At 31.2% G+C, this 26,216-nt stretch overlaps 1 protein-coding gene across 2 annotated transcripts in view; it reads right to left on the reverse strand.

Moving 5' to 3' along the window:
- The window catches only part of LOC142328439 (charged multivesicular body protein 3-like), a 102,881-nt gene that overhangs the window by 68,682 nt on the left and 7,983 nt on the right, over positions 1 to 26,216 (reverse strand). Inside the window, exon 1 of one of the 2 annotated variants that reach the window (XM_075372200.1) lies at positions 12,113 to 12,299. The exons of the other annotated variant lie outside the window; for it this stretch is intronic. The gene's annotated coding sequence lies outside the window, so the exon portion shown is untranslated. Of the gene's footprint in view, positions 1 to 12,112; positions 12,300 to 26,216 lie in introns of those variants that run through there. 2 annotated transcript variants of the gene reach the window in all.

The following is a 26,216-nucleotide window of genomic DNA, read 5'->3' on the forward strand; positions in this document are numbered from 1 at the left end:
CAACGGTGGAATTTTCCAACATTTATTTTAAATTTAAAAAATATAAACCACAGCGAGTATTTTTTTTAAAAAGTAAATTAAAATTATTATTTTAATTTTTCAAAGGTTAAACGTATTTTACTAAAAAAAAAGAAAACGGTTGTTTTTATTTTTACTAATCCTTAAAGTTGTTTTCCATAAAGTATATTACAATGATTTTCTCAGAATTAAACACTACAAGTTTGTTTAACAGAGTTATTCTACATCAAACCTAAAAAAACGTGTTTTTCGTCACTGAACTTTTCTGTTCTACTCTGGATATCGTGAAAATAAGGGATGATAGTACTGTTTTTCTTTTATTCTATTTTTCAGGTCAAAAAACATAAGAAACGATCAATTTTACCCCTTATATAACGCCTTAAAAATTTCAGTATGACTTATTTCACAGGGGAACTGAAATCCGAGCGAAATCTACGCTAGCCGTAACTTTACAAAGAAGCGTTTTCGGACATATGTTTGTATGTGAACTTTTTCCTTTATTTCAAGATCTAGAATCGGTTCCCAAATTATTTCCCTTTCCCCCAAAATCACCCTGTATTTACGATAAATAAAATAGAACTGATAGTTACCGTTTATTTAATGTTCCATTTCGGACAAACCTCAAATCAGGTGACTTTTTATTAATACAAAAGTGCACATTAAAAGAATCGCACGCGCGCGCATAGAAATTTGATATCGCATATCACTAAATATTTAAAATTAAATAAGTAAAACGAATGAAAATTGCAACAACGGGAAAAGAACTGCTCCTCTGTTACTCTGAAAGTCGTGGGTTGAATTCCCGCCTAGTTATGGTAAACTTATAACAAAACAATCAAAACGTAATTAATAGCTGAACCGACTTAAAAGTGAAAAATAAAATTAATGACTCGATTTCCGTAGCTGAGCGGTACCGTCTCGGCCTTTCATTCAGAGTACCGGGTTCTAATCCCGGCCAGATACGGTATTTTTCATACGCTACAAATTTCCATTTTCACGTTCCCGCAATAGAGGTTTCTTTGTAAGATTATGCGGTGAATTATTTCATCGATCGAAAAAAATAAATAAATAAATGAACTATAAACATTGTATAGATAGATGGTAACAGTGGCGGATTGAGTCATCACGCACGGCTATCAGGAAATTGTTTGGCATAGTCTAATGTTTGACATAGCTGAACTGCGGTTCAAATTCAGTAAGTCTTTTAGTAAACAATAGTGAACCGTCTCTTTGTAATAGCGAAACCAAACGATCTGCTACTACGTACCTCATATTAAAGCGCAAACAAATCATCCAAATTTTGAACCGGCATGCTGATTCAAAACGTTTTTCTTTTTCTTTTTGTTTGAAAAGGAACTAACAATGGAATAATATGATTTTTTTCACACGTTCATAAGTACGAAATTTACTTCCCCCCCCCTCAAAACACTTTATCTTTTCTTTTTTGCGATTCCTCAGACATAAAACTTCGAGAAATTAAAAAAAAACAATACCCCATTTTTGACTGATTACCATACTTTTCCTTCTTGCCAGGAAAAACCTTTAGATTTATGCCAGGAAAATAGAATGAAAAATATTTTTGATCGGTTTATATGTATATTCTGTGTATTTTTACATTAAAAAAATTATAATAAAAAGTCATTTAATACAAATTTCCAAAAAAACTTATAAGATGATCATTAGAGAGAAATTATCTTAAAAAATCAAAAAAATCGTAAAAAGTGATCCATTTTATTAATAAATAAATAATTCAAAATGCATAAAAAAATAGTTTCTTAATACACGTTTTAATTTTAGTTAATTTTTACTTCCTTGTACGAAGTAAGAAAGTATTGTGATCGCGAAAAATTTCGATATTCAGATTTCAACTGAAATATCCATTTTGACCATCCCTGAATCCAATTTGACTACTTTGGGCGTGACGTCTGTACGTACGTATGTACTTAAGTATTTGGCATAAGTCAAAAAAGATTAGCCGTAGGACGTTAAAATTTTGTGTTTAGGACTGTTATAACATCTCGTTGTGCACCTCCCCTTTTGATTGCAATCCACTGAACCAAAAGTGTCCAAAAAAGACCAAAATCTTGTTTCTAACTACAGTAATAAGCCCACATTGAAAGGATTTCAACGATATATCGTAAATGGTATTTATTTTCATTTGTTCCAGTTATAGCCAAATAAAATTTTAATTAATGAAATATTTGAAAGGGGAAAGCACATCGGTTCAAATCCCCTTTTTCATCTACATTTTTTTAACTTTTTTTTTATTTAAATATATTGATTTATTAATAATTATTAACCTTTCATTATAAAAAAAAAATACGATGAATAATAATTCAATAACAAACAAAAAAAAAGAAAAAATATCTACAATTATTAATGAGATAAAATTTTACGTATTTACATTTTTAAAAAAAAGTGAGTGTAATTTAATAGACGTACAAAAAATCATGTGTTGTCAACATCAGATTCTATGTAGTTAAAAATTAGTAATATTTTTACATTAATCATAAATTAATTTTTTTTTTTTAATCATTTAATGGTATTAATTTGTAAATTTATTACAATTTTTATACTCATTCATTAAAACAAGATTAATTTTATCTTGTGGTTATGTTCAGCCCAAATAAAAAAATTGGTTATTTAATGTTTAAAGAGCATTATTGTTTAAAATTTCCTTTTAATTTCATGGAACAAGGATTATTTATTTGCACTGTGAGTATGAGTGTGTGTTTGTGTGTATGTAATATATATATATATGAAATAAGAGAAATACATTTATCTGACAAATATTCGCTCCAGTGAATTTTATACGTGTTTATTCTCTCAAAGAATCGGACTTATAAAACATAACAGTATCAACGCATCAGGAACAAATGGTAACATAACACACACACAAACATATATATATATATAAAAAACATTCCAATCGCATCTTCGTTCGCGTTGTTTGGTTTACTTGTGTTTCCCGTCACGATCTTCCAGTAGTTTTTAATGGGCGTTCATTATGAATGACTTACGTCATGTTTTTATATATGTGTATATATATATATATATAACAAGTATTATTGAAATCTGATACCGACTGACTGAAATGTGCTGGAGGTCCATCGTGGTGAAACCACATATTTCCTCTTAATTGGAGAGTTTCCAAAAAAATATGATAATTTTCTCCATTTAAACAATTTGGTAGAATGAAAGAAAGTTAGATCCAAAGTATATGCACATTGGAATATTTTACACGTGATTAAAAATCTGTTAAGAGAATTTGTAAACAAATTATTTTGAATACTGTGTACTTACAAGTATATAATTTGTGTAAACTTCTTTTTTAAATTACTGTATAAAAACTCATATTGGATAGCCCACAGAGCTGATTAACTCACCACAAATCAGTTGTTTACTAGCTGATTCTCAAAGTCAAAGGTTATGAGATTCAAAGCCTAGTAAAAGTTAGCTACTTTTATATGAAATTGAGTACTAGACAGTAAATGCCAGAATACTTGACGGTTGAAATTCAATTAACCACAGGTCTCGGGAATTGTCAGCCTAAGTCACCTCATTTACATGTCATTCATATCATTGGGTCATGGAGGGTTGCTTATTATTTACTCGTTGAACATATTGTAATGTACACTTTAGGAGAAAAGAGCAAATTATACATTAGAATATATTTAAGAATTACATTATAATAGGAAATGTACGTTACATAGACTATATTTATACTTAAGGTGTAAGTTAAGAAAATATTAAAAGCTTAGTAGAAGATTTTTTTAAAATGAGCAGTTACACTAAAATATTTTACAAATATTACAAATATAACTAAGATAAAATGTGGATGATAGTATAGAAAAAGTTATTTTATGTACCAATATTTAGTTGTATGAAACATTTCATCTAGTATTACTAATTGTAATCAACATGTGGATAAATAAAGGTTATTTATATATAAAACACACACACACAGAGACAGACACACAAATATATAAACTAGGTAATTTGCTGCATTGAACTTTTATCAAAACCCGATTAATTTTGTACTTACCTTACATACAAGTTTAGTTTTAATTACAAATTAATAGTAATACCACTGTTAAACATATTCCTGAATAATATTTCACATTATAATAAATATAATAAAACCAATTTATGATGTTTCAAACCAACGCAAGATTTAATAAAAATGTACAAGTTTTAACGCACCAACAAGCGTCTAGAAAGGTTGTTCTTACATCTGAAGTTCGTTAATTTCCGCGTACATTCGTTCAAGCCCGAAGCTGGCTACATACGACATCTGTTGTTACATCAGGATTCATAAACTGCGTCGGAGAGATATTTTTACAGACTACCTTTTTATAAAGTAACATATTATAAAACAGATTTTTTTTTAATTTATGCATTACTATTAAGTTAAATTTATCTTTATTTTTTTTAATTACTTATTTTTTTATTTCATGAATTAATTTACTACGACGTTTTATAGAGAAGCTTATGTATGGGAATATGGAAATGGAATTTAGTAGCGTATAAAAAATGCCATGCCTGACGGGATTTCGAACTCGGGACCTCCGGATAAAAAACCGAGACGCTACCACTCCACCACGGAAATCGACGGGTAAATATATATATTTTTAAATTATATAAATAATTAAAATATTATTATTATAAGTATTATTATTACTTCGTTTAATTTTATGTATTTGTTTGAAACATTATGACGCGTAAATTTTATTTACTTTTTAGGGTTACTATTAGGTAACATAGAACCCCATTAATTGTGTAATTTCATCTGAGTGTCTGGGGTAATGTTTATAAAAAATAATAAGTTTTATTTACTTTTTTAATATTAATACGTTTTATGAAACGAACCATCTAAAGCGATTAAATACGATGTCTGATACGTAAATACGGCCTCCGTGGCCACGGAGGCCGGCAATGATATGTGGCTGGTTAACATGTAGATTTGTAAAATTACCTCTAAACTGAGAAACGAACCTTCCAGCGTATTCAATTGGTTATTTTTCAAAATTTCTATTATGAACTTCTTTACAGATGTTTCTTACGTAAGTAAACTAGAAACATAATACGATTTTAAATTATAATTTTCAATTAATATTAAATAATCAGATGTTTCACGAACATCAATTACATATACACACGTATGTAATACCTATTAAATTAAATTTACACATTTTTAAAAGTATGTAAAATTTTATTTCGCTAATTATTTTTTCATTTTTTTTTTTATTATCATTGAATTATTATGTATCGTAATTTTTTTTTAGTATCACGGGTTAATAATTATTAAATCAGTATATTTAAATTAAAATAAATAGTTGAAAAAAAATAATAAAAGGAGATGAAGTCTGATTCAAACCGATGAGTCTTCCCTTTAAAGATCAAAATATTTTATATTTTTACATCACGCCGAAACTAGTCAAAATGGATTCAGGGATGGTCAAAATGTATATTTCTATCTAAATCTGGAAACCGAAACGTATCGCAATCACAATTAAAATAAGTAAAAATAATTTAATATTAGACAACGTATAATGTAAAAAAAAAAATTGATTGTGAATGAAACAGTCTGTAAACTAAATTTTAGATGGAATAATTTTTCATTATATTTTTTTTTTGTTTAAAAGTAGGGTAGTTGGAAGATGTTATCGGTGAAGATCGTTGCCGTACTGAGATGAAGCAGAGAAAAGTGAATATAGAGAAAAAATTGATGAAATCCGACAACACTGTTGTCGGGAAGTCATGGTATATTACGCAATGCTTCCAGGGAAGTGTTCCTAAACCTAATCCATTCGTAACCATCCAATTTACATATTTTTATCGAGATATTTATTATAACTGATTAAGGTGAGTTTATTTATATTTTTAATATAATAACAATTTTTGAAACGATAATTTGTATCCTTTGTTTGTATTATTCAAATAAAATATGACTAAATTAAACAATCTTTTTAACAGAAATTCTTTCGTAAAAAGGTTAGAATTATTGAAGACACGATAAAAAAACTACATGTCATTGTAATTACTAAATTAGTGTCTACTCAAATATTCCATTTTTTAAATTTTTATTAGATTAAAAATGTTAGAAATCAGTTTACACTCGTTTATTTTTACAAAATAAATTATCGACTCCCAAATAGCTTACCGTTTATTACACGAAGATTAATTTTTACTTGAAAATATTCGGAACGAGCGTTAAAATATTTTAAATTCTATTCGTAACATTTAAAAAATATTTACCGATAATCTTTTAATTGAATTTTCCTTTTAAAGTGTATTATAAGGCATAAAAAAAATCGGTTTAGTAGGTCGACTGGATCAAACAACCTGCTAACATGTCGAAGGTTCTGGTTTGATTCCAGGCACGAATTTAGCGATTCTTATCAGCCGTGATTCATCTAGTTAATTATGTGTTTAAGAAGGAATAAAAATCTGAGGTTAAAAAAAAATCTTGAGATTATCCAGGATAAACTAATTGTGTCTTCAAATAACTTACATAATGGTGTAAATTAAATGTAAATCCAACAATTAATATGTAGACTGAAATTTTTCGTTACGATTTTTTAAATGAATCTAAGAGAAAAAAAAATCACATTAGTAGTCGGGTTCTATAACAATCGTCTGATGTTCCTGTGTTCGATTCTGAACTTGGGTTCGGTATTTTTATGCGATTACCATTTCATTTCATTCATTACATACAATAATAAACGACGCGAAATAAAAAAATTACAAAAAACTATGTTTCTTTGGCTGATCAAAGGGGCACTGAAATTAAAAAAAAAAAATGTAATTAACAATTTAACGATGTACTTGTATTTTCGAAATAAAATTCTATACGCGTAATTTTTTATTACTAAAAACGACGTAGCGCTTTTCTTTTTAGTTCATCCGCTTTTCTAGAACTACCCTGGCAAAAGAGCTTGAAAACCTTTTGAAGATTCTTGGAACGCCGTCTAGCTGCCTACCCGTGTGATTGGAATGCGATAAGCAAGTGTTGCATTTCTGGCTTAAGAAAAATCCCCAATAATCGGTTATTTTTATTAATCCTTAAGCTTAATGTCAGTAGCCATCCCCCAGTTTATGAAAAAGATACGAAAATCTTTGTACGGAATTGTGCGCTTCACAGTTCCAGCGGCGTTGTGTTTAGCTGTTGTGCGGATGCGCACATAGGAAACTGCCAGGAAGAGAAAGCACTGTCGCTCCCGCAGAGCCTACCCTGGCGTGCCGGCGGAAGATAGTTTTTTTTACGCCACGTGTTTACGGAAACTTCCTTTTTCGTTCGCTTCTCTAATTCGATCATCTGCGGAAGGAATACGAAAGTGTTTATTTGTCTTTTCAGTAGCGATCAGAAGACTGCTGAAAGCAAGGACTCTTTGATCGCCAAATCAGAAGGGCTAAAGAGAAGGTAATTAGTAAAAACTAATAACGTATTTGTTTCTGCGTACATAGAAATTGAAATTAACCGCCGTTGGAGTTTAGTGTTTTTAAGCGGACATTTTATCGCCTAATATTACTAAAAAATATTATCTGTTGACATTTTATTATTTATTCGATTAAACCGAATAGGCCTTTTAAGCGTAATGTGCTTAGAAACGGTGTGCCGTATTCTTGAATGTAATAAAGTGTAGAATTAGATTATTATCCTGCTTTCTGCTATCGATTCATTCTTGTTTTCGGTTCTTTTATTTTACAGAAAACCGCGGCCTTGAAAAGGCTAAGAAAATCAACCTAGTTAATTTTAGCTACGAACCGCTACTGTTCGTGTCTGTTTCTAACCAGACGACATGATTTCAGCGATGAAGAATTCCAGAAACCGGGTATCTCTCAATCGGATGGACCGATTTGGATGAAATCGGCACGAAGATTTTTTGTACGTGACGGCGATTAATTTGTCACGATAGGTGTAGTAGGCAAGGAGATATGGACCTTAAGGGTCCTGTATCTCAAAATTTTATTCAAAGGGCAGAAATGTTTCCCAGCGAACATATTTTCCGGTATTATTCAATCCCCTATAAAGGAATAAAAATATCCTTTTTTCGGTTTCTCGCGCGGTTGGCGAAAGGACCTGTTGGTCTGCCTAAATTATATTTGAACTATATTTCGACGAAATAGACTTTTCCGTTATCGGTCTAGAAATGTTAATCGCTGAAATTACTTAATTTTTCATATTTACTTATAATTCTAACGTTACATATTTGTTAAACTGTTTACGCCGTATCAAAACAGTACATACTGAGAATATTATTAAGCGACGTCAGGAACTGGGTGGAGCGAAAGCACGGGAACACAGGCTACGAATTTACCCGGCTCCTGTCTGGACATAGATGTTTACGGGAGTCGTCGCTCCTCGATCACCCCCTGGGGACGCCTTCCGGTCATACGGATTCGGATAGTAGAGTGCCTGTGTGATCATGCAGGGACTGTACATATCATATGGCTTAGATCCGGGCCCTGCAGGATAGGGGGGCAGGTTTTTTTAGCGGGGGAGAACCCCGCACTGCCGTCAGTGCTGGCCTGACGGCGGCTGGCAGAGATTTTTCCTCCCCCTGCGGAAAGAGAAAAAAATGAATATTATTAAAAATACTATTATCAACATTTTATTTTTATTAAATTTCAACTCTACCCGTATTCTATTTTCCCATTTTTGACAGCTGTTTTTAAACGCTGTACAGAGAAGTGAATACAGTATAAAAAATTAATGAAACTTATAGTAAAATTCAATATAAGTTACGTAAATTAGCAAGCTATTTAATAAATAAAGCTCGAAAATGAGAAAACTATTTCACAAGAACAAAATATTTTTTTTACATTTTCTAAATATAAAAAGCATACAAATGCTGCATAATGAATATGTACAACTTCATCCCGGTTTCAAAATCGCCACAATAAACACTTAAATTACTTATATACGCTATTACTATCACGTATCAGACATATATATATATATATATAGGTTATCCACGTTAAAAATGTACATTTATTTCTACTGTGGAATTTTTAATCCCCATAATAATACTAGAAAGGCAATACGACATTTTTAAGAAATTATACGCTTAATAACTTTTAAGATACGAGTAATAAATAATTTCTTATTTTTTACCGTATTTTACGATAATTTATTCGGTTAACGTAGTTTCTCAAAATTTTTGGAACTCTGCTTCAGATCGTGCTTTAAACACAATTAACGTTTCGTTAATTATTCCGTTATATTTAATAAACGGATGTAGAAAGTTTAAACATTTTAAAAGATTTATTACGTTTTTTAACGGGATTTAAAAAACATTCAGTAGAATAAATCCATAATACATCAGTAGATCGATTAACTCATCGTATTCAGGAAAAGGAAAGGTGGATATCGTTTTGATAATAACCGTAAATTAAAAGAAGTAGTCCATCTTTGAGTTAATGGAGTTTTTATTTCTGTAAACTACAGGTACGTAAAACTAATAGGCAACGGTCGTAAACGTATCAAACAAATATCACACCTTTATAAAACAATGCAAGCAAAACCGACATCAAAATCCGTTCAGCACGCAACACCCGGTCGGTTTGCCGAAAACGAATTGGATGGATTTCAATTAAACAACAGATTTTTCTTTGAAATTACGAACGGTAACGTATTCCTTATAAAATTATAATCATTTCCGTCTTCATTTTCTCAATTTATCCACCATCGTGTTATATTAGTAACGTTTTCATCGGTTTCTTAACGTCTGCGAGTAAACTGTAATTTTATTTGCAATTATTTCTAAATTCGGAAAATAAAATTAGGTTAGAATTACGAACAAAATTAATATGATAGCTGCCGTAATTACAATGAAGTTAAAGTTAAAATAGAAAGCAATTGTAATGTTTACAAGCCGTAAATTTTAACGATAAATATTGTTCGAACTGGTTGTAAGTAATAGTTTAGATGAAGAATTAGATATTTGTAAATTACCCGTCAAGATTGCGATTATTATTTTAAGATAGGTAAATCGGATTCATATTTTAAGTTTTTTTGTTATTTATTTTTTTATTTTTGCGTAATAAAATAAATTTTATATCCGTTGAAATGTCATTTTTAAAACTAACCTTCTGTTTTTTTTTGTTTTTTTTTTTTTTAGAACGCTGGATGGGAAACACTGTTGAGTTAAGTAAAAATCTTGGAGGTAGCAGTACATCGTATCTCGTTAAATTTATTATTTTTATTTATGTTTTTTTAGTAAATTAACCGGAGGCAGGTGCAATTTTTTTTTTTTTACCTTTCTTCACCCCTTTTGAAAAATCTAAGTCGGTTGTTATTTATTCGCGTGAAAATTACACACATCAGAGATCAAATAGATTTACTGCTGAAAGAAAAATCTGAAAAATTATAAATACGGATTCTATTATTTATTTTAAAAAATGTTACGCGCTTTTTAAGTATGTTAATATTTTCCGTTCAAAAATAATTTTTTTTAAATAATAATAAACGTCCTTCTGGTAGCGAGTGATCTTTATTTTAATATTCTACGTTACATTACACAATTAACGATTACCAAAATTAAATGCGTTAACAAAATTCTAATAGATATTTCACAAGTAATAATTTTTTTTTCTTTCTAACAGGTGACTAATTAATTTTATCTAAATCTAATGTTTTTAAATTCATATAAAATTCTGTGCGTCGAGTCTTATCAAAACTTAGTTCATTATCGTTTTGGATGCCCGCGACTTTCATCGCATACTGTGGGTTATTTGTTTATATAATTTTACCGTTATTAAGATGGATAAGATATATTCCTTAAAGTGTTTTAGTTATTTTTTACTTATAATTTACAACTTTTATTTTTACGTAAAAGGAAGTATTGTAATCGCGAATAATTTCGGTATTCAGATTTCAACGGAAATATCCATTTTGATTTGTTTCTGGTGACGTCTGTACATATGGATGTGCTGCGTACGTAATTACCTCGCGTAGCTCAAAAACGATTATGTTGGAATTTTGGATTTAAAACTGTTGTAACAGATCTAGTTGTGCACCTCCCCTTTTGATTAGAATCGGATGAACCAAAAGCGTCCAAAAAAAGCCAATATTTAAAAAAATTGGATTTTGGACTGTTTCTTAAATGCAGTAAGTAATAAGCTCTGATCGAGAGGTTTTCTACGATATATCGTAAGCGGTACTTGTTTTCATCGGTTCCAGAGTTATAGCCCCCAATAAAATTTTAATTAATGAAAGAATATACTCTATGTCCTATTAGGACATAGAGTATATTTTTGTGAACATTTTCAAGTGATTTGATCAATTTTAGGACGATTCTGTGCTTTATTGTAGAATTTTACGGTTTTTAATTTTAATATTAATTTTTAATAGCCATTTGAATGATGACGCTATCTTTCTCGTTGAGAGTGGGTGTGTGCTGCCAGGCCAGCTGCGCTTCCCTACTCTGTTGCTATTGGTGCAGATGGGACACGTAATGCGCCATGCTGCTCTGCGCATCTCAGTCATTGCTATGTAGTTAGTGCAAGAATTATATAAAAATAAAAAACCTAGACTTTAACGTAATATCTGTTAGAATTACTACTATTCCAGGAATACGCTTGCATATGCTAAATACTAACTCCTCCTTCCCCCAAAAATACCCGGGAGCTGCTGATTACAATACAATACATAAATACGAGCCTTATAAAAATTTAATTCGCTAACGTCTAAAAATCTGGATTCCTGCAACTCTTTCTTGCGTAAAGTTGTGGGTTATTTCTATATAAAATTTTACTATTATTGGGGTCGATGAGATACGTTCCTATTCCTTAAAGTCTTTTCGTTATAGTTTCCTAATGTTCTGAGAGGATCTGATGGTCTGATCGGGTAGCGGTTACGAAAGATAAAAGAAAAACATAATAAATCGCATAAACGCTATTTAAAGTTTGTTAAATTTATAATTATATACCAGGATCGCAAGAGGAGTTTACGCGTCAACTATAATAAAGGAAAACAATACGGTAAATAACATTTACGCTACAAGAACAGAAGACTAAACAGAAAATATTACACTCTGCATCGAATACATATTACATTCGCAAATACAAAAATAATAAAATCTAATTTTACCTTTTTTTTATTATATTCCGGCAATCCAGAAACAGCCGCGAACCGTAAGTAAGAATTAAATAAAATATTTATATAACTTAAATCTTGTAAAGAGCTTAACGCGATGATTTATCGATAACAAAAGATTTACTCTGCACAACCGAAAAGCTTACGTACTCGCCTCACGAACAGAAATGCTCGATAGATTGGTAACATCGTCCTCCCCACCCATTATTATTATTATTAATAGTCTTGCGTGTGTAATTCGTTGGTAAGTTGTTTATTACAACGTTCACATTTGTTGACAAATTCTAGCCGGTATTGCGAAATCGACAAAACTGCTGGCGACGTGTGTCCTTGACCACAAAATCTAATAATTTTTATTTTTTCCTTTTGCGGCACACTTGACAAAAAATACTGCATCTCTGTTATATCCGTTTAATTAAATTTTAATTAACATCTAAAGAAACATATTTACTATTCTTACTTGTGTATCGCTAGATTAAATAATAAAATCTTCACAATTTATTTCTCGATCGATATTATTTCAAATGAGCATAAATATTTCCATTACTTTTTGTTAGCACTATATAGGGAATCTTGGAGAGCTGCATCAAACCAGTCAAATGACTGGAAGACAAAAAACACTCGATTTTCCTAATTCTAATTTTTGTTGATACTATTCCAGTCGCATAAAATATCAGTTACATATTATTCATACAGTCGATTATTCTACTCTCTTTTTCTAAATAAGATACATCCCATATATCGTTTATTTTTTGAATTTTTAGTACTCAAAATCGTATTTAAAAATTTTTTAAATTAACTGAGATTACTAATTTTCCCTACTCCAATCCTAATAGCCCAGTCAAAGTTACACACCCGAGCTCAACACTATATCGAACAAAAAGGAAAAGGAAAATATAAGCGGATTTTTCCAACACTTTTAACCAAGCAGCGGCTTGGTTTGACAGTGGCAGAAACACGTTTGACATTCGTGTATCCTGACGCGGTGAAGTACAGGATCTTAAACCGATTTTATTCTCGAGTAGTTTTAATTCCTATGGAGTTTTTCTGTCCAGTCGTATCGATTCTTTTTTCTACAATCGATGAACGATTTACCACACAAGCTTACAAAGAAGTTATTACGAACGAATGTGAAAGTGGAAATTTTTAGCGTAAGCAAAATGTTACACCTGACCGGTATTCGAATCCGGGACCTCCGGATGAAATGCCGAGACGCTACCACAAAGCCATTAATCTATTTTCTTTTTTAAATAAACCATTATTTAGCTACTTAATTTTTTATAATAAATCAAAGTATTTATATATAAAATTAATTTTAAATTACGTTTAACGCTTTATATTAGCAAGTAGTTTTAAATAGACATTGAGTGTATCTGTGAGGGCGCGCGCACGTGTGTATTTGATAACAAAACCGTTAACTATAAGTTAATCTATATTATATAAATTAGCGTCCTGTAATCATACACCGAAGATCTCAGATTGTACGCGGAGATTGACGATCATGTATAATTAACTCGGTCGACCATCTGTCCGCTTACTGTTACGGGCAATAAGGTGTACGTATACGTTTCGTTAATGTGTGTTATTTATTTATACAAAAGAATCGTCTTTATTTTAACATTTTGGTATGTTTTTTTTACATATAAGGATATTAATTAAAAAAATTCAATACGCATATATTTCATTTTTAAGTAGTCATACATGTTTCGCTTTTTAATGATATGGTTAATACAGAATATAATGTATTACGTTATAAAAAATAGTATTGAATAACTTGTTTCAAACCTGGGGTTTTGTGTGTGTGTGTGTGTGTGTGTGTGTGTGTGTGTCCTAATCCTTTATAATAATCAAATTATAGTTGATTTTTGTGTGAGTTTGCGTGCGCGCGCACATCTGTGTATGTGTATGTATTTAATTTATTCTTAAAACTGATTGTTAAACGAATGGATTTCGACTTTTTTTTTCATAAATCAAGCATACCTTAAAACACTAATTATGATATATTTTTCAGTCAACCGGTTGTAAATTATTTTTTTTTTTTGTCTTCAGTCATTTGACTGGTTTGATGCAGCTCTCCAAGATTCCCTATCTAGTGCTAGTCGTTTCATTTCAGTATACCCTCTACATCCTACATCCCTAACAATTTGTTTTACATATTCCAAACGTGGCCTGCCTACACAATTTTCCCCTTCTACCTGTCCTTCCAAATTTAAAGCGATTATTCCAGGATGCCTTAATATGTGGCCTAGAAGTCCGTCTCTTCTTTTAACTATATTTTTCCAAATGTAGAAACAGATATAGATGTTTTTATAGCGAAATAGTATTATCCCCTATAAAGACTGTAAAACGGATTAAAAAACCGAAATAAAAAACGATGAATAAAATACGTTGATTCTGATATACTCTTTTTCATTATGTTTCACTATAATTGTGTAGGCGTTAATTTTTTAACGGGTAACAGAAAATTTAATATTTTACGTATTTAATTGATTGTTCAGATAACAGATATTAATTTTAGCCCGACAGGAATCGGGTATTTAAGATTTATTATTTAATTGTGTTGTTATTATTGCTATTATGTTTATTTTTCATTTCTCATGAGACATGTTAATGATGTTAACTTAACTATTTATGCTATTACGCCTTAAAATAATGAATTAGATGATTTGATAGCGAATGACTGCTACGATACAGTAGAAGTAAATGATTTTTTAAATTTTAATCCTTGATTGTATTTTAACCCTAAACGTAATTCATATGAACATAAAAATTACAAGAAAAATTTTTGATGGATTTGTTTTTTACTTAAGTAATAGTAACGTTAAGTTTCAAATTATTATATCGACCGAACTTGGATCGGTGATGACATCGAGTTTAATTTCAGATTAGGTTATAACGTACTGATTCAGAATAATAAATTCACCAACAGTGACGGTATGTTTGACTGGTTTGATGCAGCTCTCCAAGATTCCCTATCTGGTGCTAGTCGTTTCATTTCAGTATACCCTCTACATCCTATATCCCTAACAATTTGTTTTATATATTCCAAACGTTGCCTGCCTGCACAGTTTTTTCCTTCTACCTGTCCCTCCAAATTTAAAGCGATTATTCCAGGATGCCTTAATATGTGGCCTAGAAGTCCGTCTCTTCTTTTAACTATATTTTTCCAAATGTTTCTTTCTTCATCTATTTGCCGCAACACCTCTTCATTTATCGCTTTATCCACCCGTCTGATTTTTAACTTTCTACTGTAGCATCGCATTTCGAAAAAGCTTCTAATCATTTCTTTTCAGGTACTCCGATCGTTCAAGTTTCACTTCCATAGAAAGCTACGCTCCAACCGTATACTTTCAAAAATCTTTTCTGACGTTTAAATTAATTTTGTGATGTAAGTAAATTATATTTCTGACTGAAAGCTCGTTTCGCCTGCGCTATTCGGCATTTTATATCGCTCCTGCTTCGTCCATCTTTAGTAATTCTACTTCCCAAATAACAAAATTCTTCTACCTCGATAATATTTTCTCTTCGTATTTTCACATTCAGAGATCTATCTTCATTATTTCTACTACATTTCATTACTTTCGTTTTGTTTTGTTTATTTTCATGCCGTAGTACTTGCGTAGGACTTCATCTGTGCCGTGATAATATTTGTAGATAAGAATGTTTATTATTATATTATAATTTATTTTTATAAATTTTATTTATATTACATTTTTTTATTTTATATTTATATAAAAAAATATTAACACGAGATAATGAAAGAGTTACACAAAGTGCGAATTCAGTTGATATTAATTTTAGAATCGATAACAAGAACAACCTTAAACCGATTCCCGTTAATCGATCGCCTTCCAGAACATACATTTTTTCCCTGATCGGCTTAGATTCTTATTTACAAAATATAAAGACGGATGATTACGTATTTTTAATACGAATTTGAATATTCACGATGATAATAATAACTTGATAATTGAATTTCTTGCTATTATGCGACTATATGAATTTAAATTATACGTAAACAAATCTACACGTTTACAAAACAGTCCCGATGACGTAATTCCGTCTACCGGCTGCACCGACCATATTTTCAAGAAGAATTTAAAGTACCTACTTTGAGAGAAATAAATATATGTCAAGAAAGTAATACTACACGTAAACAAATATAAAAATGAATTTAATTTTAAAAATACACCGTACAATACTCGTTCGGCAGGAAAAAATACTTATACCGCATTCTTTTCAAACAACAGTTTGCAAACATTAATTTTCGTATTACACCATTATATTTTCTAAAGAAGGCCCCGACCATTTTAACGTCCAAATAATAAAGAGTAATCCAGTAAAATAAATAGATGAACGGGTGAAGCACAATTGAATATATATATTAAATTACCACATCGAAAGAGAAAAATAATCCGCACTAATAACAATAAATTTAACATATTATAATGAATATCATACGACAAAATAAATTAATACTACTTAACATTAAAAAATCCACATAGGCAGTATAAATTCATAATTGTATTCCGTTGTCTTTTAAATATTTATTGTTGTGTTATCATAGTTATCTTGTTTTGTTTTATTTTTGGTTTTATACAATTTCAATGTAGATTTAAATAATTTTACATTCTGATGCTATGCATTTTTTTTTTTACTTAATTTTTCAATTAAAATTTTTACGTATCATGTATATTTATTTAGGTAATTATTGTATTTTTCATTAATTCCTTTTTTAATCTTCCTGTTATAATAATATGAACTCGCGGATAGCGCACAAGGTTTCTTTTGCTATCTGCGTCAAAGATAAATATGTTGAATAAAATTGTATATAAAAGATGTAGATGCGGTTTTAATTTTCTTTTAGTTTTTTCGCTAGTAGTGAAAACCTTATATATTACACCGTATTGTAATACAAACTTGTAAATTTTCGTCTTCCAAGTAAACGTTTACCTTCTGTATACTTTTACAATAACGTTTAGCGAAAGTACATTTTCTGGTAACACGTCTACTATCCCGGAAACAATTCGTGGATTTCGTTCCTTCAACTACATTATTGCAAATTATTCTTGGAAATATACCGATCTCATTTCTTTTGGGTGTATTATCCTTCCCCTTCAAAAACTAAACGCATCAAGATTTTCTTATATTTAACAAACTGTAATTATACGCGCTATACTTTTTAAATTTCAGTTTTATCACGTTCTCGATTGTTACACGACTGCACAAAAAATAATGTAATGTATCTAGGGTGTATGTTTGTGCGTATGTATGTTCCATCTTTGCAGCTCAACGGCCGAACCGATTTAGATGTACGGCTCCACGTTGGAATCCTTTCGTTACCGGGAGCGTCATAGGCCAATGATTCCCATACTGTGCGCCGCGGCCTCTTCACAGCGACGCCGCGAAATATTTTAAAAGTTTCATAATTAATTGAACGAAGACATTTATAATTGTTAATGAAAAAACAAAAAATTAAATAATGAAGATACACGAGTTTTTTTTATTTTTCTCTTACATACGAGTAGTCATACTTAGGGTTAAGCGCCGTGGAAAAACGTTTAATTCATAAAGGACGCCGCGGCTCGGAAAATTTTGGGAACCACTGTCATAGGCTCTCTCACTCTCTCTCTCTCTCTCTCTCTCTCTCACTCTATTTATATATATTTTTTTTTGTGTGTGTGCGCGCGCGCGCGTGTGTGTGTGTGTGTGCGCGCGCGTGCGTGTGTGTGTGTGTGTGTGTGTGTGTGTGAGTGAGTGTATATATATTTTTTTATATAATGAAGGATTTTCCTCTAATATTCTCCGTTTAGTAGGTGACACGTTAGATTACTCTCGTCTATTATTGTCAGTTGTAGGCCCGTTCGTGCTTTGTGCCGTATAGTTTCGTTACTTGCAGTCGGATTTTTCTAAAATGCCTATTCGATCGAGGAAAAGCTCGTTAAAGGGGAAGCTTATGTGCGTTCTGGATCCTTTCGAGAAACGCGTCAAATATTCGCGAAAAATTTCCGATCGCCAGTATCCCGGCAGAATAGCGTACACGGTTCGGTTAAAAAATAATGTATAAGGGAATCGGTTACAAACGCAAAACGAAACGAACGAGCGATTACATCTTCCGTTTAACCGATTTATAGATATATTTAACGTACGTGAGAAGTCGGTTGAAAATAAAAACAAGCGAATGACGGGTTTATTTTTTATATAAGCAAAATAAGAACCTTTTACATAACGGCCGTAAATTGTTTAGAATTTCTCTTCGAAAACCTTTGAGAGCCTCTAATGTCAAAATATTATTTATTATGGAATAAAAGAAGACGGTTAGTATGGATTAATTTTTATATCGTGTAATTTATAAACATTACAGATCGATTTATGTCGGTTTTGTTTTGCTTTTATTATTAAGTCTTGCTGACAAGTAAAAAATTATATTCCCACACATTTTCTTATTTCTTCATTTAATGTTTCTATTTAATGATGTGTATCTCTCACACTCTCTCACTCTCTCTCTCTCTCTCTGCGCGCGCGCGTGTGTGTGTGTGTGCAAAATAGTTTAACCTTTGGTTTTTTTTGTTGTTAGATTACGGGCATCGACTACTATCCTCATTTAGCCCCGACCGAAATTTGTAGCGTATGAAAAATGCCATACCTGACCGGAATTCAAACCCGGGACCTCCTCAACATTGATCTGTACATTACAGACAACATTTAAAATTACAATCGGGCTTGAAATTGGAAAGTAATAAAAGTACGGTATATCTATATTGAGATTCTTTGTTTAGCGTAAGTACTGAAAAAATAATTATGTAAATTCATTTTTAGAAATTTTTCTTTAACTTACCTAACCTTAAAAATTTTAATTCGATAAATTTTTGTAACTAAATTTTAATTTATCGACCGAATATTTATACGAACAGAAATGAATTTGTTGTTTAAATAGTCCAAATTAATGATGCTATCAAAACTACGTTTTATAGAATTTTATGATGCCGTTCATCGGAATAAAATGGTGTTATAATATTTTATCGTAAAACCAAAAATATAATTAAAAAAAAAATTGTTTGTTACATAACATTCTAGTTAATAATATAATTAAATCGATTCAATTATTTAATAAAATTAAGGTTCTGCTCGCGATTTAAATTTAGCTTTTTATTTCGATCGGATTAAAATATGTGTTTGTGTCGATATATTATTTCTACGTATGAGTAGCTGTGACTAGAGTTATCGACAAAAATTATGAATATTTATGCATATATATATGGTAATCTATTACCGGAAAGGTGAAATGACATCTCCTCGACGAACATCAGAACGTCTCCGCATCTTGAATTGAAGAACAAAAAGAGACGAAGAGAATCTCGGTCGGACAAAAGCCGGTGCCAACGAACGTGGAGCGATTAGGAAGAGGGAATCCGTATCTTAAACCGTCGTCAGGATGTCGGTTAAGAACACAGAATTAATGTTAACGTCCCGTTCTGAATTCATCGATAGAAAATCTTATCTGGTCGGTTATCGTATTTCAGTTAACGGAATTCGGGATCTTAGGAAAAACTTGGCTGCGATACGATAGAAAGACACTTTCGGGAAACTAAATTTAAATAGTTTTTTCGATGAAGCCGCCTTTACATTTAACATATTACTTGATTTGTACGCTAAAAATAAACATATTTTATAACTTTACAATTGTACTAACTTAATCGCTCGGCTTTCCTTATCGTTAGTGTGAAAAGACCACCACTCCGATCCATATTTAAAAAATAAGTCGTTTCAAATTTTCATATCGTATTTACTTTTTTTTTTATTCGACTAAAGAGAGAAGGAAGTCTCGTTTGAAATAAAAAATGAAACTAGTTTCTTTAAGTTTTTAAACGACATTCTGAGCAGGTAAACCGTAAAATAAAATCACTTTTGAATGGAGTCAAATGTCGAAATTGTTGATCAGAAATATCGTAAACCGTTCGTTACCGTATCTGTAATTATATTCTGTGTACGTTTTGATCCTAGATATCTTTTAGTAAAATCCACCGTGCGCTTGTAATAAAAATTGACGAGCGATTTTTGATTTTTGTTACAGAAAAAGCTATACGATGCCGAAAATTTAAAGGTAATTCAACTTAGAACAGCTAAGACCGTCATCCGTACGAGGAAACCTGGAAGGTGTTAAAATTGCACTTGAAGAAGATGTTTCATATAAAACATTTATAATTATAAATAATAACCGTAATAATACAAAAGATAATTTAGCGAATTTCAAAATAAGATCAAGAACGATCGATTCTATTTCTTTTACGATTAGAAGTCTAAAAGCGACGAATATTACGTTAATAATAACGGAAATAGTCAACAAATTTCTGTGATTTACATTTTAAAATTTAATTAGGAATTTTTGTTATGTCTTGGAAAATAATGCTGCACAGCTACTCAAAATTACTTAAAAAAAAGTGAAAATATTTTCTAAAAGAAAATAACATTTTTTTGTTTCGGTTACTGTGTTTATTATAAAAGATTCGTTCGCTTTCAACACAAATAGAATAATAAATATATTATACGCCCGGTTTACGATAGAATATATTCTAAGTTTGAAAGTAATAAATAAAAGAATTTTAGGCGGTTCAGAATACTACTGTTTTTTTTATTTTTTAAACCGGATATTTTTTTTTAACGACGATTAAAATTATAGTAAAGTCTTAAGCTACAATATTTTCATGTAGCCCACTCTCACGATAAACAATTTTTCGGGATTTTTGATACGGTTAAGCAGGATAAAAGATAAATATACCGTAAAATTTGTTAAGTTTTAGTAAAAAAATTTTAGAATTTTCAAGAGGGCTCCACCGCTGGAAAAGATCGCTCGAGACAGTTTTTTGTAATATATGACATCAAAACCTTTTTTTGGGAAAGAATCCTTAACGGTGAAATTAAGATAGATTTTTAACGACTTTACTGGAAAAAAATTGTCAAAATTTCAAATCGAGCTTTCTTTCCCGCATTGGCGAAACCTTTTTGAGGTTTATTCGCTCGGGGTGCACTTACAAAATAATTTCAACGGAAAATTCAAGCCAACATAACCGGAGACTACATTCGAAGGAATTATTTTTTCGTAATTTTAAGCCGGATTCTACTTTTAGTCGCCGATACAAGAGCGTTGTATTGTTTTAGCTGTCAGATTCTAACCGAAAGTGTGTTGTAGAATTTTGGATCGCATACTATGAGACGATTATATTTTTCGTACTTGCAGTAGAACCGACTGCAACCCGTACATAAAATTTTATGAAAATGATTAAACATTGAAACTTTAAATACTACTAAATTTCATTACTTTTAAGCAGTGCGTATACGAACCTAATACAAAATACAAACGTGTAAAAATATTTTATAAATAATTTTTGAATAAAAATCGAGCGAAAATGGATCATCTTTTTATTTATTTTTACAGTATTAAAAATAACGAGTAAAAATACGTTTAATCTGGGATTTTAATAATATAATCATTAGCGGTATTGAGCTTACTTTTACACGAAATTATCTCTATTTATTATGTATATATTTGCTTTAAACTGAGATTAAACGGCCCTTATTCAGTAACTAAATAATAATAACATGAACGATTAAAATATCATAATCCCGATTTATTACTATAAACTACGACTCGATGTTGAGAACATACCGATTCCAGTCGAATGAAAAAAAATCTTAAAAAGGTAAACGAAGCGGTAATCTATTTCTGTTTTCTTCGAGTGATTATTTATTTACGAGCTGAGATACCGTTATTAGAAAGACAAGAAACTAATAAAAATTCCGAAGAACTGTCCTACGATATCGGCATGAAATTTGATCGATACAAATTGTTGATTTTTTTCTAAAATCCATTCTGAGCGTGTAATTTTGTATATGTAATCGACGCATAAAAATTTTTAACCGGAATGTTACAATGAAAGCACGGCCGGCCGCATGCCCAGAAACCACACTTTTTTTTTGCATTTGAGATGCAGTGTTTATAAAAGCGTATTTGGCTAGATTAAATTTCTCATTTAACAATTCAATTTTTTTGCACACTTTTCCCCAGGATAGTGCATTATTCATTACCCAGTAGTGTTCACTTTGGTAGAAAAAATTAGGCCAAGCAAAGCCAGTCCAACTAACAGTTTTACGGCCCAGTACAACAAATCAGTGCCGCCTAGGCTTTTCTTTTAAGCTATGAAACGTTCAAATTATCTGTCAAATTTAACCGGTTATTAATAGCGATAAATTTTATGCTATTTTACAATTTTAGATTGTGCCACTAGTCTATCGCAAATTTCATAGTAATCGCTTCAATTTATGCAAGCTACAAGTTATTCGTCAAAATTTTATGAAAAATAAAAGAAAAAATATACAATATCTAGTTATGTCGAATAAGCTCGATGAATTAGTATACTGAGCATGTATACGTTAAATGACGCGTTACAAAAATTTAATTAAAACAAAGATGTCGCCGTGAATCACGGCTTCATCCAAAAATACATTTTTTTGTAAAACGTCGAAAATAGAATTAAATCCCAAGAAAATTACATCGTTATAAAAAATAACAAAGCCTAATTACATTAAGGAATTCATTTTTAAATAAGTTTCACAATCAGTGCGGTATTTTTAATTTCGCATAATCATTGCAAACTACGGACAACCACGTGCTGGTGCCTTTTAAATTAATTGAAAATACTTTTAAAAACTATGTATTAATATTTTTTCTCGCATAAACAAACGTCGCGTTCAAATAAGCTTATCCTAATTTTATCTTAATTCCTAGTAATTTTTAAGTAATATCTACAACGACGATGTCATCCCTTCGAAAGTTTTATGATCGCGTTACCTATTTGAATAGCTTTCAATTTCGGGACGTTCCGCACGCGAAACGACTATAAATGCCGAAGCCTATTGCGAATTTCTATGTAAATAACGGCGCCCCACTTAAAATCGCCGACGGGGTCGCCCTGTTGCACGATAATGCACGACCACATGTTGCGGGCCCGACACGTGATTTACCGAGAACATTTGGAAGGGAAATTTACGATCACCACCATATAGTCCGGAGTTAGCTCCTGATTATCATTTGTGTGGGAAATTGAAAGAATTTGTAAGCGGTAATCGATTCGTGGGTGACGATGAACTTAAAAATGGCTGTTAATCAGTGGCTAAATGGACTGGCGGTACTGGAATACGCCGGGGGTATATTGAAGCTGGTGTATCCCTACGATAAATGTCTTTTTTCATGTGGCGATTGCATAGAAAAGTAGTTTAAGAGAAATAAAAAATATTTATAAAGTTTTCAGAATAAAGGTTTTTACAACGAAACGGTGTTACTTCAGAGGTAATCCCTTGTAAATGTCTACTTCATTAGTTACTTATTTTCTTTAAAACATTTTTAATTAAGATCGGGGGCCCTCCACTCCATGTCACTTAATCCCACCCTTCCATTATCGATATGGTTCTACCATTTCTGTTTTTAGTTTTCTTTTAATATGTTAGTCTTTTAATAATCTTTTCCTTGTATTATAGTCGGGTCAGCTGTTTTAAGTTTTTTTGTACTTCTTTAAATTTTTTAAACTGCTGGCTTTCTTTTATTTACGAGATACTTTAAGGTTGTTTCTTAGCTATTTTTTTATCAAGTCTCTTTCGGTTCTATAAACTTCTAAGTCCGGTTTCTTGTTTCCCTTAGTTTTAAAACTTTGTTATAAACGGTTAAGAAATGTTTTTTTTGTCTCAAGTGTTGTTAATTATCGATTAAACCTATCGCGATTAGTTTTGTCGCTTGTTTTCTGTAAACTAGAGTTTGATATCTAAATCGTCTACGTAGATCTTTTCCTTATATGTGGCTTTTGTTTTTTTTATTTAACTGCAAAAGCACTTTTCGTCTTTTTATAAACCTGAAAACGTGTAGCTTTGTTAGCCTGGACTTGTATAAGTTTATAGTTCTTAAGCGAAGTCGGATATATATACTCCTATCAGATATTCAAATAGAAGTGAATTTAAAAATAATAACGTTACTGTGTTACGTTAAACATCGTTAAACAAAATTTCTAATTTTATTGCTTTGTTCGTTTTTTTATTTAGTTCTAATGTAATAAAAAAAAGCTAACGCGATTGTTTCTGATGCCCGGCTTACACGCAAATTAGTTTAAAATATTTATCGCTTTATTTAAATACAATATTTTACCTTTATTTAATTCAGTGATTCTAACTATTGCGCGCGCGCGCATACCGTATTTAATTCGCGTGGGTGTGTCGGTACTATCGGCGACGGTCGACACTAACTAAAATAAAATAATATCACAACTTATATAGAACAAATTTTGCTTGTACGGTCGGCAGACCGGTGCAGCCGCGAGGCCTAACGCACAAGGTACCGAGTCGACCGAGCGATCGAGTTCGGGACGAGTACTATTTACACTTTAAGTACTATTCATTTATTTAATTCTACCGTTCATCTGTGACATCACAACATCAGAACACTACAACAAAATTTTTCGGGGTGGGCGTGGGTTTTTGAAAGAAAATTATTTTTTGCAAATATTGTTATTTTTTAATCGTTATACTGAGGGTGACCTAACTCTACAGCCTCGACTCCCTGACTTTTTAAGTTAAAGATTGAATGTCATCAATATCCCGTACTTAGAAGTAATCTGACCAAGTTTGGTCGAAATCGGTCTAATAGTTCTGGAGAAATAAGGCGATTAAGAGACCAACAATAAACACACACACACACGTACGTACGTACGTTCGTACGAACGTCCGGAACCTGAAGATCGGGTGAAAACCACATATGCCCGATTCGGACCGATTACAATACAGTCCCTTGTAGAGCTACAGCTCTGCTATAGCCCTACGTAGACGTGATAGTGAAAACGCTAATATTATGCGATATATGAGCGCATAAATATTTCCTACTGAGTTAAACCGGTATATATAATCGATCGTTTCAAAATAGAAACGGACACATTTACATGTAGCGTTGCACTATTTGTCCCGATCTCTTTTTACGACTGTAATGTACGTAAAAATAACAACGCGCAAGAGACACCGGTTACAGTAGCCTTCTCGGAGAGCAGTGATGTTTACTAAAAGCCGGTCCGTGTATCGAGCGTAGTGAAAAGTTTATGTCATCTGAATATTATTTGATTTTTCTGTGGACCGGCACGCTGATATGTTTGACTCGATAAAGAAGGAGATAGGAAACATTTCAGTTTCGCATTTCTTATTAAATCTGGCACGGGATGCTTGTTATTCTTGAGGACGGCTCTACCGGTTTTAGAAGTAACTGTGATTCGTGTCAGGTCATCTACAACTTTATATCCTTATGCGATTTCATCATACGTACGAATTAACAACCTTATTTGTGTACAATATTACACCAAATATTAAATACATTTTATTTGTTTTACACGATATAATAATACACGAATGTAACTGGTAAAGAAATATAATAACGCTACGATAACAAAATGGCATTTAAAATCGGTATTAGCAATATTCATTAAATTTTTCAGAAAAAACTGAAAACGCATTTTTGAAAATTCACTCGGTTAAATCTAAAGATTTTTTTTTAACGCGGCTTTTGGTCATTCGATAAAATTTTAGTCAAATTTTGTATATATACTCAGCATGAGGAATGCTGAATATAATATTAGATGCAGTGTAACATTTTTTATATGATATTATAGGCAGGAAATGCATGCAACATAGAAACCTGGCTGAAATGTGTTATTAAGCTTGTAAATAATACATCTTGTTAGTACGAAACGATTCTGAGGCGGGTATCTTGGACCAGGTGGAGAAAAATTCTGTTTCGCTATTTACTAATTAGAAAATAGTTAATTAAAAAAGGTTTTATTATGTCCAATTCACATCGGAAGAAGTGTTAAAATTGTTGTCCTTCTGTTGTTATGAGTTCATACAACATTTATCTGATCAAGAACATAACTTTTATTTTTAATAAAGTACCATTATGATTTATAAAATCAGGACAAATATTTAAAAGCTTAAAATTGTTCAGGTCATTTGTATTTAAAGAAAATACCGTGTTTTATTTTGTCTAAAAAAAAAAAATTGAAAATTTGCAAAG

The sequence above is a fragment of the Lycorma delicatula genome, chromosome 7 (assembly GCF_047948215.1).
Source record: "Lycorma delicatula isolate Av1 chromosome 7, ASM4794821v1, whole genome shotgun sequence".
In the NCBI taxonomy this organism is placed as follows: domain Eukaryota; kingdom Metazoa; phylum Arthropoda; class Insecta; order Hemiptera; family Fulgoridae; genus Lycorma; species Lycorma delicatula.